The sequence below is a fragment of the Nicotiana tabacum genome, chromosome 13 (assembly GCF_000715075.1).
Source record: "Nicotiana tabacum cultivar K326 chromosome 13, ASM71507v2, whole genome shotgun sequence".
Taxonomy (NCBI): Eukaryota; Viridiplantae; Streptophyta; class Magnoliopsida; order Solanales; family Solanaceae; genus Nicotiana; species Nicotiana tabacum.
The window spans coordinates 19,981,124-19,994,688 of NC_134092.1; the positions used below are offsets into that span (position 1 = coordinate 19,981,124).

Here is a 13,565-nt window from a genome sequence, read left to right on the forward strand (position 1 = left end):
ATAGTTTGTACTGATCTGGAGTAAGCTTTTCTTTGAGGTCGGAGATTATATCGATGTTAGTATAGCAACTGATATGCGGCGATAAAATAGGCGGGTGTTTAACAAAGAGTTTTATTTCCTGCATACAAAAAACAACTAAAAAGATAAAATATATGGTTGAAAATACAAATGAATACAGTTAGGTTGAATACATAACTCATTCATGAATACAACATGGTACACTAATAATTACAACATAAACTGTGAGTTATGGCAACAACTGTTGCTTTAAATACAAATGAATACAGTTAGGTTGAAAATACAGACGAATACAGTTAGATTGAATGTATAACTAATTGATTAATAACATCAAAATGATAGAACTAACAATGTATTTAAAAATATTATTGTACGAACTCAAATACATATAAATACATCTAAATACAACAGTAAAAATCACTGTACAAAATAAAAATCAATGTGTGCCTTATCGAATACATATAAATACAAGAAGAGAAAATCATTGTACAAACTAAAAATCAATATAAGCGGACTCGAATACATATAAATACATCTACAAGTACCTTGGCGTTCTGTGTTTTCGAGCTATTTCCTTTAGCGACCTCTTTTCCCTTACTCTCAGAAGTATCATCTATAAGTTTTCTTCTCTTTTTCACGTCAGGAAGTGTTGATTTTTTCGACGATTTCTCATCTTGACCTTGTTTCATAGGGTCATTGTATATTTTTGTTCTCCTTTCGGCTTCAATGGTTGCTGATGAATCTGCAAATACATGTTCCTCTTGACTGATTTGTAAATCGAAAGATGACCTTTCGAAATTGAGTGCTTTAGTAGGTATACCCCGGGTAACCCTCTTCGGAATTGTTGATTCAGCCATTGAAGAGATAATTTCAAGTATTCTGCAGAAAACCTAACAATGGTGAATGTTTAAAAAAAAATGTTGAAGAGAAAAATAAAAGGCTATAACTGGCCAAAAACTCAAAAACTTTAACACTTACCACAACTTTTTGGAGAAAAAAAGTTTAAAATTGAGAGAGACAATGTCGTTGTGAGAGAACTATAAAGCTTGGAAAAGACAATGTGGAGAATCGTGGTTCAACAATGGGGAAGACAAACTTATTGTGAGAGAGAGATCGTGGAGAGAGAAATTAGATATATTGTGCGGTGATTTTGGGAAATGAGAGAGAAAAATATTAGACATCGTATTTAATGCCTTAACGGTAGTATGTACCATGAATATATATTTTGCTATAAAAAATAAAAGATAGCTATAGAAAATAATATTTTAAAAGGATTTTATTTATAATAAATAGGGTGTAAACCTTTGCTATATAGGAGGTAAAAATTTCTAACATTAAAATAAAAAGAACAGAAAGGCCCAAGGTAATCAAGGTTTGGGCTAAAAAGAAAAGTTGTTGACATGACTAATAGGAGCCCAAAAACAGAAATGGGCCTGAACTGCAGTTCGATGTTGTTCAGAAAAAGAAAGAATTTAAAAAAGAAAAGCAAAATACGCCCACCGTGGGGCTCGAACCCACGACCACAAGGTTAAGAGCCTTGCGCTCTACCAACTGAGCTAGACGGGCTTTGCGCTGAGTTTAAGCTTCTTGTTTTATTTGTTAACTTATCTACACTACATGGGCTTCAAACAAGCCAAAATAATTCTTAGGTGTTAGAAACGGATTTTATGAATAGACAATTACATGTTTGGATAACAATATTAAAATTTATAATAAGTTGCGAGTGTATTTGTTAGAAATATGCTATTAAGTACTTTTTTGTTATAATTACTAATATATGCTTAAAATTATTAAGTATAATTTTGGAAAATGACAAAACGGCAAATATTAGGGTGTTCAGTGGTCGGTTTGGTATAATTTTGAAAGACCTCGGTTTAATATTTTCGATTTTCGACTTCTAAAGAGGTATATTAATACCATACTAAAATAAATTATATATGGTTTGATTAATACCAAATGTCATGAACAACCAAATTTAAAATGAATATATTTGCACAATTCAATAAATTAAATCCAGGATAACAAAATTTGACGATGTTTAGTACTAAGAAAATCGCACAATAACTAATGGTCAGAGCAATTGTTTCATCATAACTAACAGATACCCAAGAACAGAAAAGTCTCCAAACTAAACTTATTAGAGAGAGTGGAAATATGTGTGTGTTCATGACATGGAGCAGTCGATGTTGAAAGTCTTAAACATAACTAACTCAGCCTACTAACATTAAAGCAATTGCTTTAAGCCTAAAAATTTGAATGTTCCAAGTGGACCAACCTATTTCACTTCAAAACATAAATGAATTATTTAAATGTATAAAATTATTGGTATTTTATTTAGTGGTAAAAAATTAAGATTACTAGATGATGATAATTTTAAAAGATATTATGTTAACCATAAATATTTCATAAAATATTAGATAAGTTTTTGTGAATGACAAAAAAACGTACAAGATGGCTTGAACACCACTGTTATAAATAAATTCAAATAAAATTATATATAAATCTGAATGTATAAATTCTAAATCGAAATCATTAATTTTATCAAGCCACTAATTTAGATTTTAGCTTACCATTTAGCACGCCTCTAAAGATAATACTAGAGAAATAACATTATGTTACCTCGAAGAGAAAAATTGCCCATCACCCTTTAAAAGTGCATGAATATTATATTATATACACATTATATATTATATATTAAAAGTGGGAAGGTCCTAAGTTATAAGATTGAATTACTAAAATGCCCCTTAAAATTTGAACGATGTTTTTACCCTTCAAGGAAATACTATTCCAATAACAATAATGTACAAAATAGTAAATACATACACTTCATAATAAACAGTGTATTTCTAAGAATCATAAAAATAATGCAAATAAGCCTCTTCTATTATCGACTATCAAGGTTTTTAAGCTTACACATCCTAATAAAGACTAATAAAAGAAACAATTATATTGAAAGAAAGATAACCTATGAATGATCAGTTTTTACTAAGTCCTTTGGTTTTCTCAGCAAAGAAGCATCTAAACTTGGGGAATTAATTTTTCTACGGTAATAAATAATATTCATTAGTAACTATTTAAAGTCTGATAGGAGATTTGTTCATATAAGTAGTCTCTGGTAAACAAAACAAATTCACTTTCATTGAGAATGACAAGTTCACTTTAAATAATAATAATTACTTTCTATTCCATTAAATCAGGGTAATTGTGGGAAGTCATTTTATCTGGGTGGAGTTACGTGACTGTTTAGTGCTTTGCAGTTGGTTTCATCTTCCTATATACCTATTCAATATTTTGGAGTGCTTTTCAACTTCCATCAATTACTACAGATTTTTGAACTACCCTTTCTTATTATTTATAGTCTGTTTTGCCAAGCTTCTCCAAGTTAAAAATATTTTTTTTAAATATATTTTTTTTTCCCAAAGTTGAAGTGTTTGGCCAAGCTTTTTGAAGAAAAAAAAGTATTTTTTAGTAGAAGCAGAAAAAGTAGTTTATCTCCGTAAGCACTTTTGAGAAAAATACACTTAGAAGCAGTTTTTAAAAACTTGGTCAAACACTAATTGCTTCTCAGAAGTGTTTCAAATAAATTAGTCAAATACAAACTGCTTTTCACCAAAAGTAATTTAAAAAAAACACTTTTGAGTAAAAATATTTTTCAAAATAAGCTGATTTTTCTAGTTTGGCCAAACAAGCTATTTATTTACTTATTTGTTAAATCTTGCTCAAACATTATAAAGTGGAGAATTAAGTCAGTTAAGCATTTCTGCATTTTGTCAAACTACTGTGAATTGGAAAATTCTATTATTTTTTTTTAACTGTTTAGCATTATGATCACTATCTAACTTTAGCAAATATATTGTCGTTGGTCTTTGTATTGTGAATTCCTCGATAAATAGGTAACGAGAGAATAATAACTTATTTGAAGAGAAATTAATAGCATGAAAGCAGTTGTTTTTAGTGATCAAATGTCAATTGTAAAAGAGGTCGCTCTTTTACAGTCTTTTACCTTGCTTTGTATAGTTTCAAGACTTGTTTGACCAAAAGTGTAACCCTTGGCTCAATAATTAAATTTATGTATTAAGGGGTTAAGCCTAGTTAATAATAATATTTTTAGATGCGAGTTCCGAAAGCGTGACTAACGTTGGACAGATCTGGTAGAAATATAATAATAATGTGCAACAATCATTTCAAGTAATGTGAGCAATAATAGAGCATTAAATGCCAACGAACAATAATAAATGGTATTTAAGTAAATAGAAGGAACGATTCACCCAATAAATGGGGAACTAAGTGGTTATTCCTCCTGATAATGATGGATGATAGACAAATCCTTGAATGTTCGAATTATCCTTGCATCTGGTGGAAAGTATGAAATAATATAGACAAGAATCTTGGTGAAAAGGTAATGTTGTGTCGTAGTAAGAGAGAGAGGGAAAGAATCTTTTGTCAAAGTGTGTTCTTGCAAAATGAATGTCACGTGCCTTACACCATTGTCTTACTTTTCTATTTATATGAGACATTTACTTAATAAACCCTAATAGTACAAGTGCGGAGAATATCCACTAGAATATTCTCTTTAATATCCTATTTCGAAAACTAGCCATTACAGCTTTACCAACGGTGCTCGACCTCAACCCTTGTTGATATCTCGGCCACGAACCTCTCTACTTCCTGGTCGACCTCGACTGATAACGGCCTGAAGACTCTTCCTTTAATGTTATCTTGTCCTAAATATTCTAGGGCAAATTTGACCTATACAATTAGTCCCTCAGCTTATTGAGGCCGGCCTCAGGCGGGCTTGATGAGCGGATTTTGTTCGTCGTGGTCGAGATGATTGGATGAGTGGGCAACGTGGCCTTTCATGAGCCGCAACTTTTGGGGTTACGTTGTTCATGGATCAAAGTGACGTCATGACATCATACGTCATTTATGGTGCATTTTCCCGATATGTTGCGTCGTTTCGCGTGCGTCTGTTGGTTGGATATGTCGCTTCGATAGTTGTGCTAAGTAATAATGACCTAATTTCTCGGTTCCGATGCCTGAGCTCTTATAAATAGGGATGTGAAGACACACACTCGAGTTTTACAGAATTTCCATATTGAAACCTTGTGCTTTTTTCTTCTTATTCCATTGTTGTGCATCTTCTTTCCCTGCCCTAGCGATCCCTGTTGTTTTTAACTTCTCGTTACTTTGAATACCCTCTATTTAGTTAGAACTATGTCTAACGTATCTTCTAGTCCCATAGAGGAAAGTTACCCGGTACTTTTAGCGATGGTTTTCCCTCCTCATGCGGAGGGCGTCTCCGCTGCCGTCAAGGATAAGAACTTCCCTACGGAGGAGGAGATAGTTCCTCGTGATGAGAAAGTCAGGTATGATTTTTCAAAGGCGCCTGAAGCTGAACCCGAAATCTCCGAGTCGGCGATGAATGAGGCCGATTTATTAAAGCTTAGGGCTAAATTCGGCATTCCCGCTCGCATCGAGTTGGTCCCTGCCGGGCGGGATGTGGTACAAGTCCACCGCCCTGGGTACTGTGCGTTCTATGCTTACTCTTTTCATGTCGGCTACACTTTTCCCCTTCTTCCACTGGCAGAGAAGTTTTGCCGTTTCTATGGCGTTTGCCCGGCTCAGCTCACACCGTATATCTACAAGCTCATTAGGATGCTTACTAAGTTTGCAGAGTTGGCCGGGGTCGAGATCACTCTTCGGCATCTGACGCACTTATTCGCCCCTAGCTTCTATAGGGCGACGATGTTGAACCTTCGCCACCGAGGGGGTAAGTGCCTGGTGGTGAAGATGGATGACAAGGCTAGCAGCCAGTTCTGGCACAACTTCTTTTGCGTAAGAGCTGAGGACGTGGTGCCCAACGCAGTCGGCTTCCCTGAGGCTTGGAACTATACTCGTAAGCGTCTAGCCTTCTTGTGTTGATGCATTTGGTTTACTTTGCTTAGTCGCAGGTTCTGATCTCTTGCTCCTTTCTTACGCAACCAAGACTTCACCCCCTCCTTTGGTCCGGGACATTTCTAATTGGGTCGGGCGGCTCCTCCCTTACATCACGGGGATTCCTGAGTGGCCGGGCTTTCTCAAGAAATTTGGGCTTGCTCATTCCTTTAGCGGTGAGTTTCTCCTCTTTGGCTTATTGGCTACTCGCCTTTTTATGGTTCACTCCGATTGACTTCTTTTCTTTTGAGCTTCTTTCGATTTCATCCATAGGGTCTTCGAGGAGACCGAAAGCTCCCCCATGCATTCCGTAAGAGGAAAGCTGCTACCTCTTCAACTTTTGCCCCTTTTACTACCGTGGCTAGGCCCGCTCATTCCTCGGTCCCACCTACTGCTGCTTCAGCATCAATTTCTTCTCTATCTGCGGATATTCCAGTATCGGAGCCTTCGGCTTCCCCTTTGTACTGTCTTGTGGACAAAGAAGAGAAATCATTGTCGAGTGACGGGGATTTGTTGCCTCGCAAGATGAGGTCAGTGGATGTAGGCGACAGGGTTACCCAGGCCATGAACCCTATGATGGATGATTTTATCATTCGTGAGATGGCGACCATAGTTCTTGTGGATGACGTTGAGCTGGCGTCTGAGGTTCAGAGATCGGCGGAGGCCGTTGAGGGCGTATCTCTTTCTCTCGCGACGATGGGAGCTGAAGGATCGGTCGTTGTGGCCTCTGATACTTTACGGCAGGAGGGGCCATCGACCGCTCAGCCAGCTGATGATGCTTCTTCGCCGACTGATGGGAGAGCCAAAGGCATTACCGAAGACGGCTACGAGACGGGTTCAGACCTCGATGCTGCTGAGATGAGGATGATGGAGGAAGGATTTACCCAGCTCGAGGTGAGGTTGGAGGGGTCTACATGGACCATTGCGATCCCCATGGATCGTGTCTTATTAAAGAATACGAAAAACATGGTTCCTGCCCTAGGTCCCCTTTGCTTCGACGTGGAGGGTGAAACCCTCCAAGAGCTGGATGATGTTACCGTATCGAGGAGCATAGCCGGTCTTTCTCTCAAGGTAAGTTTTTCAAGGCTTCTTTTTTCTGTCTGTCATGTTCAACGTCTAGGCTTTGTTTTTATGATTCACCCTTGTTAGAGGGGGCATTCTTATTTTTGATTTTCTTTCTTTTTATGATTGTAGACCATGATCTTGGAAATTGAAGGCGCCGAAGGGAAGGGAGGCATAAAGTTATATTCAAGAAGTTGCAATGCAAATACTTCGAGTATCATGACAAGTACTGGGAGATCCGCATGCGGTTTGGTGAGGGCAGCAACTTGCAGGCCCTTCGAGACGAACTAAAGGAGAAGGATGACGAGCTGGTGAAGGTCAGTGATAAGTGCAGTGTTCTCGAGGGTACGTAGAGAAATAAAGAGGAAGAGCTCGAGGTCAGCAGGGCCGTGGAGGCTCAATGTGGCGACCTCCAGACACAGGTGGTCGAATTGCGCAGACAGTTGGAAGAGTGTTGCCAGCAGACGAAGGTTCTTCATGGCGGGATCCACAAGAAGCAGAACGAGCTGGAGAAGGCGGAGTTTGCTCGGTCGGAGGCTTCGAGAAAGGCGGAGGCTCTCGAGGTAGTGATCCGGACTCTCCATTCTAAGCGAGAGAGTAACTTAGAAACGATGAGGCTTAAAGAAGAGCGGCAAGATGAGAGGATTGGAGAGTTGGAGTGAGACAACTCCCTCCTTAAGGAAAAGATGGCCACCTTAGAGGCTGAGAAGGCTCAAATGCTCGCGTAGCCGTCATCCTCTCGCACTTCAAATTTTTCAAACGTTCCCCGGGACCTGTTGTCACACCCATTTTCTACCCCAAAAGATATGTTATGTATTATTGTGGACTATGGGTTAAAAAAATTTTCCAATTGAAGTGACAAATTTAAATATGGATTATTTTATTTACAGAGTCGCCACTTGAAATTGATTTTTCGGTGTTCCAAGTCACCTTTTATTTGAATCCCTAATCAAAGGAAGGTTTAATAATATTATTATTGGTCTGCGAAAATAAAGTCCAGGTAAGGAATTCTATTAACCGGGGAGAAGGTATAAGGCATTTTTTGAGTCCCGTGGTTCTAGCACGGTCGCCTTATTGACTATATTTGACTTATATTATTTTTGGATAAACTGTGTTGTATTGGTTTTCATATTTTACCTATGTCCGCTTAAATTGCTTGATTAGATTTATGAAAATTATCTTGAAATAAGTCGCGCGTACGTGTACTCACTTTATTCGACGTGTCAAGAATCATGTCACGCGTACATACATAATCAATAACATATTTATTACTATTCGAAGTTGGATTGGTCAAGTCGCGCACTTGTATTTGGGGTTATGTATCCCAACTATGCCACGTGAATTGTACCTATATCTATGATATTTAATTATGTAAAGCATGCCTAAAGCAACTAGCGCACTTGAATTATTTTTCTAAACTAATTTGAGATTATTGTGAGGCTATTGAATGATGAATATGGAGGTGTTTTGAGTACATGAAGTTTTTAGCTATTTGGAGTAATCTAGCAATTATTTATTGTGGACTAAATGAGGAAAATGGGCCAGCTAAAAGTATTTACCAAGATTCGGCTAACTGTAGCCATTTAATCCTAGATACTAATTCCAATTAAGAGGAAATAGCGAAGCTATGCAACAATACTATCAACTACTTATGGCCTCAAACATTCAGCGGTAAAAAGAATAGCTTTGCCTCCAATTTCATCATTATTTATCTAACTCAAAGCATCTAATCAAATAACATCAAAATAATGGATTAACTAATCAAGATGACGACCAAACAACATGCTAATATATAATAACAACAACGAATTCCCAAACTTCCTCAAATACTAACAAAACATAATTGAACTTTTAGGTAAACTCAGTTTGAGTTATGGATTCAAAACTCGCATAGATATATAAACTTGATGAAATAATCATTCAAACAAAATCCATGAATCGAACTAGGAAGACACGGTACATGTGTGAAAGAAACGGACCTTTATTGTCGAGTCCGAATTTTAAAGATTTGCAACTCCACAAACGGACCAAACACCAGTGACCACGATCGAAAACCAGTGACGGCGAACTCGAACTCGCCTCTTGAATCCCTTTTAGCTTCAGCTAAGGGAACCCATTTTTTGCTGATTTTTGGTGAAACTCGGCAGCTGTATTTTTGGGTATTTAATGGTTGAAATTGGAGGTGTTAAGGTGGCATTTGATTGCTGGTTTTTGAGTGTTTAATGGTCGAAATCGGAGGTGTTAAGGTGGCATTTGATTGCTGGTTTTTGGGTGTTTAATGGCTGAAATTGGAGGTGGGTGTTAATGGAGGTTTGGTGAGTTTTTGGATTGGGGAAGAAGGAGGTCATCTGGTTCTTTTTTTTTTTTTGTACATATATTAAGAAAAGATGAGAGGAGGAGTGTTGAAAATGAACGATGGGACAAAGAATAGTGACACGTGAATAGTATAGTAGGTGGGTGATGTGACAAGGGAATAGTGAAAGGGAGTGAGATGTGATACGTGAATAGTGTAGTAGGTGGGTGATGGGACAAAGATATAGTATATGAAAGGTAGGAAGTAATTTTATTAGATTTGGTTTGTGGTTCAAATAAATTCTTCTGTCCTCTACGTAATAGACTTTATTAAAAATATTACATATTCTCTAATAAAGTCTATTATAAAAATAATATAAAATTTAAAATATCAAAATTAAGTTTTAAACTATTTAAATACTAAAAAACAAAAGTGATGAAAATTTTAAATATAGTCAAAAATTAGGTGCTCACACCTGTACGAGGAATGGATTCATGTTGAGGCTCAGTTGGATGTGTTCTGCGATTTGCGCAAGGTGGGGTCTGTTTCCTAGGCAGCTCTTGAGGATGTTCGATTTAAGGCCCGCGAAGCTCGGTCCGCCTGTGGGTATGATCTCGCCATGCCCGAGGTCGGTGACGAGGAGGGAGACGTGGGTATGGACCAGATTAAAGAGAATGCCTGGTATGAGGCCGCGTACCCTGAGGGCAATGGTGATGATGAGGGGGGAGATCGAGATGGCCCAAATTGTCAAGGAGATGGTACTGAAGGGCATGGAGGCGACCAATAGTTTTTCTTCTTCTTTCTTTTACTTTGTTGTAAACCTGTGTGTTTTTTGTAGGCGTCTTCACGAGCCTTTGTAAAGAATGTTTAAGTATAAATATGGAATGTTTTTCTGCTTCCGTTTCTTTTTCTTGGGTTAGTTTTTCTATACTTGTATGTTTTGTATGGTCGAAGGCGGGTAGGTGTTAGTTTGTGCGAGGTCGAACATAACCTAATTAATTATGGCCGAAGACCGTTATGTGTTAGTTCAAGCAAAGTCGAATATAACCTAACTAGTTATGGTTGAAGGCTAGTAGGTGTTAGTTCGAGCGAGGTCGAACATAACCTAATTAATTATGGCCGAAGGCTAGTAGGTGTTAGCTCGAGCGAGGTCGAACATAGCCTAATTGATTATGGCCGAGGGCCGATAGGTGTTAGTTCGAGCGAGGTCGAACATAACCTAATTAATTATGGCCGAAGGCAAGTAGGTGTTAGTTCGAGCGAGGTCAAACATAACCTAATTAATTATGGCCGAAGGCCAGTAGGTGTTAGCTCAAACGAGGTAGAACATAACCTAATTGATTATGGCCGAGGGACGGTAGGTGTTAGTTCGAGCGAGGTCAAACATAGCTTAATTAATTATGGCCGGCGGCCAGTAAGTGTTAGCTCGAGCGAGTTTTTCTATACTTGTATGTTTTGTATGGCTGAAGGTTGGTAGGTGTTAGTTTGAGAGAGGTCAAACATAACCTAATTAATTATGGCCGAAGGCCGTTAGGTGTTAGTTCGAGCGAAGTTGAACATAACTTAACTAATTATGGCTGAAGGCCAGTAGTTGTTAGTTCGAGCGAGGTCGAACATAACCTAATTAATTATGGTCGAAGGCCAGTAGGTGTTAGCTCGAGCGAGGTCAAACATAACCTAACTAATTATGGCCGAGGGTCAATAGGTATTAGCTCGAACAAGGTCAAACATAACCTGATTGATTATGGCCGAGTGTCGGTAGGTGTTAGTTCGACCGAGGTCGGACATAACCTAATTAATTATGGCTGAAGGCCAGTAGGTGTTAGCTCGAGTGAGGTCGAACATAACCTAATTGATTATGGTTGAGGTCTGATATATGTTAGTTCGAGCGAGGTCGAACATAACCTAATTAATTATGGCCGAAGGCCAGTAGGTGTTAGTTCGAGTGAGGTCGAACATAACCTAATTAATTATCGCCGAAGGCCAGTATGTGTTAGCTCGAGCAAGGTCAAACATAACCTAATTGATTATGGCCGAGGGCCGATATGTGTTAATTCGAGCGAGGTCGAACATAACCTAATTAATTATGGTCGAAAGCCAGTAGGTGTTAGCTCGAGCGAGGTCGAACATAACCTAATTGATTATGGCCGAGGGCCGATAGGTGTTAGTTCGATCAAGGTCGAACATAACCTAATTTTAGAAAGATAAGCCTATAAGTGCGAAGTTCACCGTAAACATTAAGCATTGTTGCCTTGGTCGTACACTTGGAGAAATAAAAATAAACTTCAAGCCTAGCTGCTTTGGTCATATACTTGGAGAAATTTACAAATTTTTGGACGTTGGCTGGCGTTCCAGTCCCAGTCCCACTCTGTCTAGTCCATTCATCTGTTGGCCTGGAGAGTGGTTGAGAGGTCAGGCGATGAACTAGCCATCCCGGTTTTGCATACTTTGACTTGAAGTGTTCCCTTCGTCGCCTCGTCAAAAACCTTCTCGAGAAAACTCAATTGGGACAAAACTCAAGTGAGGGGAAAATAGTACGACTTGGGGACGCTTTATCTCTTAAAAGTTGAAGTACTTGAGGTGGGTAATATTCCAGTTGTTCAGTAGTAGCTTTCCTTTCATTGTTTCTAGTTGGAATGATCCTTTGTTTGCTTTTGCCATGATTTTGTACGGGTTGTCCCAATTTGTTCCTAGTTTTCCCTCCCGTGGGTCTCTGCTTGCTTGTGTTTTAGCTTTGAGTACATAGTCCCCGACTTTGAGTGGCCTGACCTTTACCTACTTGTTATTATAGCGTTCTGCTTGTTGTTTTCGGGCGATCATCCTAATGTAGGCCATGCCTCTTCATTCTTCGGCTTCGTCGAACTCTTGCCTTCTGCTTTCGTCGTTCCTTGGTCCGCTCTCATGGGAGTACCTCAGGCTGGGCTCTCTGACTTCGACCGGTATTACTGCATCAATCCCATATACCAAAGAGCAAGACGTCACTGTTATTTTCGGGCGATCATCCTAATGTAGGCCATGTCTCTTCATTCTTCGGCTTCGTCGAGCTCCTGCCTTCTGCTTTCGTCGTTCCTTGGTCCGCTCTCATGGGAGTACCTCAGGCTGGGCTCTCTGACTTCGACCGGTATTACTGCATCAACCCCATATACCAAAGAGCAAGACGTCACTCTTGTACTCGTCTTCGACGTTGTTCGATAGGCCCAAAGTACTTCTGGTAATACTTCCGGCCACAGCCCCTTGGCGTCTTCAAGCTTTTTCTTCATGATGTTCAGTATCGACTTGTTGGAGGACTCTGCTTACCTGTTTCCCACGGGGTGGTATGGCGATGAGTGTATTCTTTTGATATGCCACTTCTCAAAAAACTCAGTGACCTTCTTTCCCGTGAACTGGGGTTCGTTATCGCAGCTGATCTCTTTGTGGAGGCCGAACCAGCATATGATGTTTTTCCATATAAAGGCGATCACTTCATGTTCACGTATTTGGGCGAATGCTCCTGCTTCCACCCACTTAGAGAAATAGTTAGTTAAAACCAAAAGGAATCATACGTTACCTCGCCCTACCGGGAGGGGGCCCATGATGTCCATTCCCCATTTGATGAACGACTAAGGTGAGGTAACCGAGTGGAGGTGTTCGCCCGCTTGGTGAATCATCGGAGCGTACTTTTGGCATTGCTCGCATTTTTTCACTAAGTCTGCAGCCACTTTTTTAATGGTGGGCCAGTAATATCCTGCCCGTATTAGGCATATGACCAGAGCCCGATTGCTGGAGTGAGCTCCATAATGGCCCTCGTGAACCTGTTCAAGGACGTCCGCGTCTGGTTTGGCCCAAAACATTTCTCTATAGGGCCGCCGCAAGTTCCCTTATACAGGTCATTGTGGATGAGCCAGTCCCAAGTTAAGCTTACGGTTCTTACCTCGACTTGGTCTAGTGACGAGTTGAGAAGGTGGATCATATTTTTGTCTCCGGTTGTACTATTTTTGGTGGCTGCGGCTAGTTTTGTGAGGTCGTCCGCCTCAGTGTTCTGTGCTCGTGAAATCTAGTCGAGTTGACATTCGTCAAACTCGGGCACCAGCATGCAAATTTCGGTATGATATTTTTGTAACCTATGTTCCTTGATTTGGAAAGTCCTTGTGACTTGGTCGACCATGAGTTGGGAATCGCAATGTAGTTTCAACCGTTTTGCCCCGTACTTGAGTGCCAGCCTCAAACATGCAATTACGGCCTCATACTCGGTCTCGTTGTTAGTCATGTCCAGGCACCT

The 13,565-nt window shown here is 39.4% G+C and overlaps 1 non-coding gene across 1 annotated transcript; it reads right to left on the reverse strand.

The window, feature by feature from the left end:
- Window positions 1–1,511: 1,511 nt before the first annotated feature.
- On the reverse strand, window positions 1,512–1,584 carry TRNAK-CUU (transfer RNA lysine (anticodon CUU)). Its single transcript has one exon. It is a non-coding gene; the product is annotated as a tRNA-Lys (tRNA).
- Between the last annotated feature and the right edge of the window lie 11,981 nt (window positions 1,585–13,565).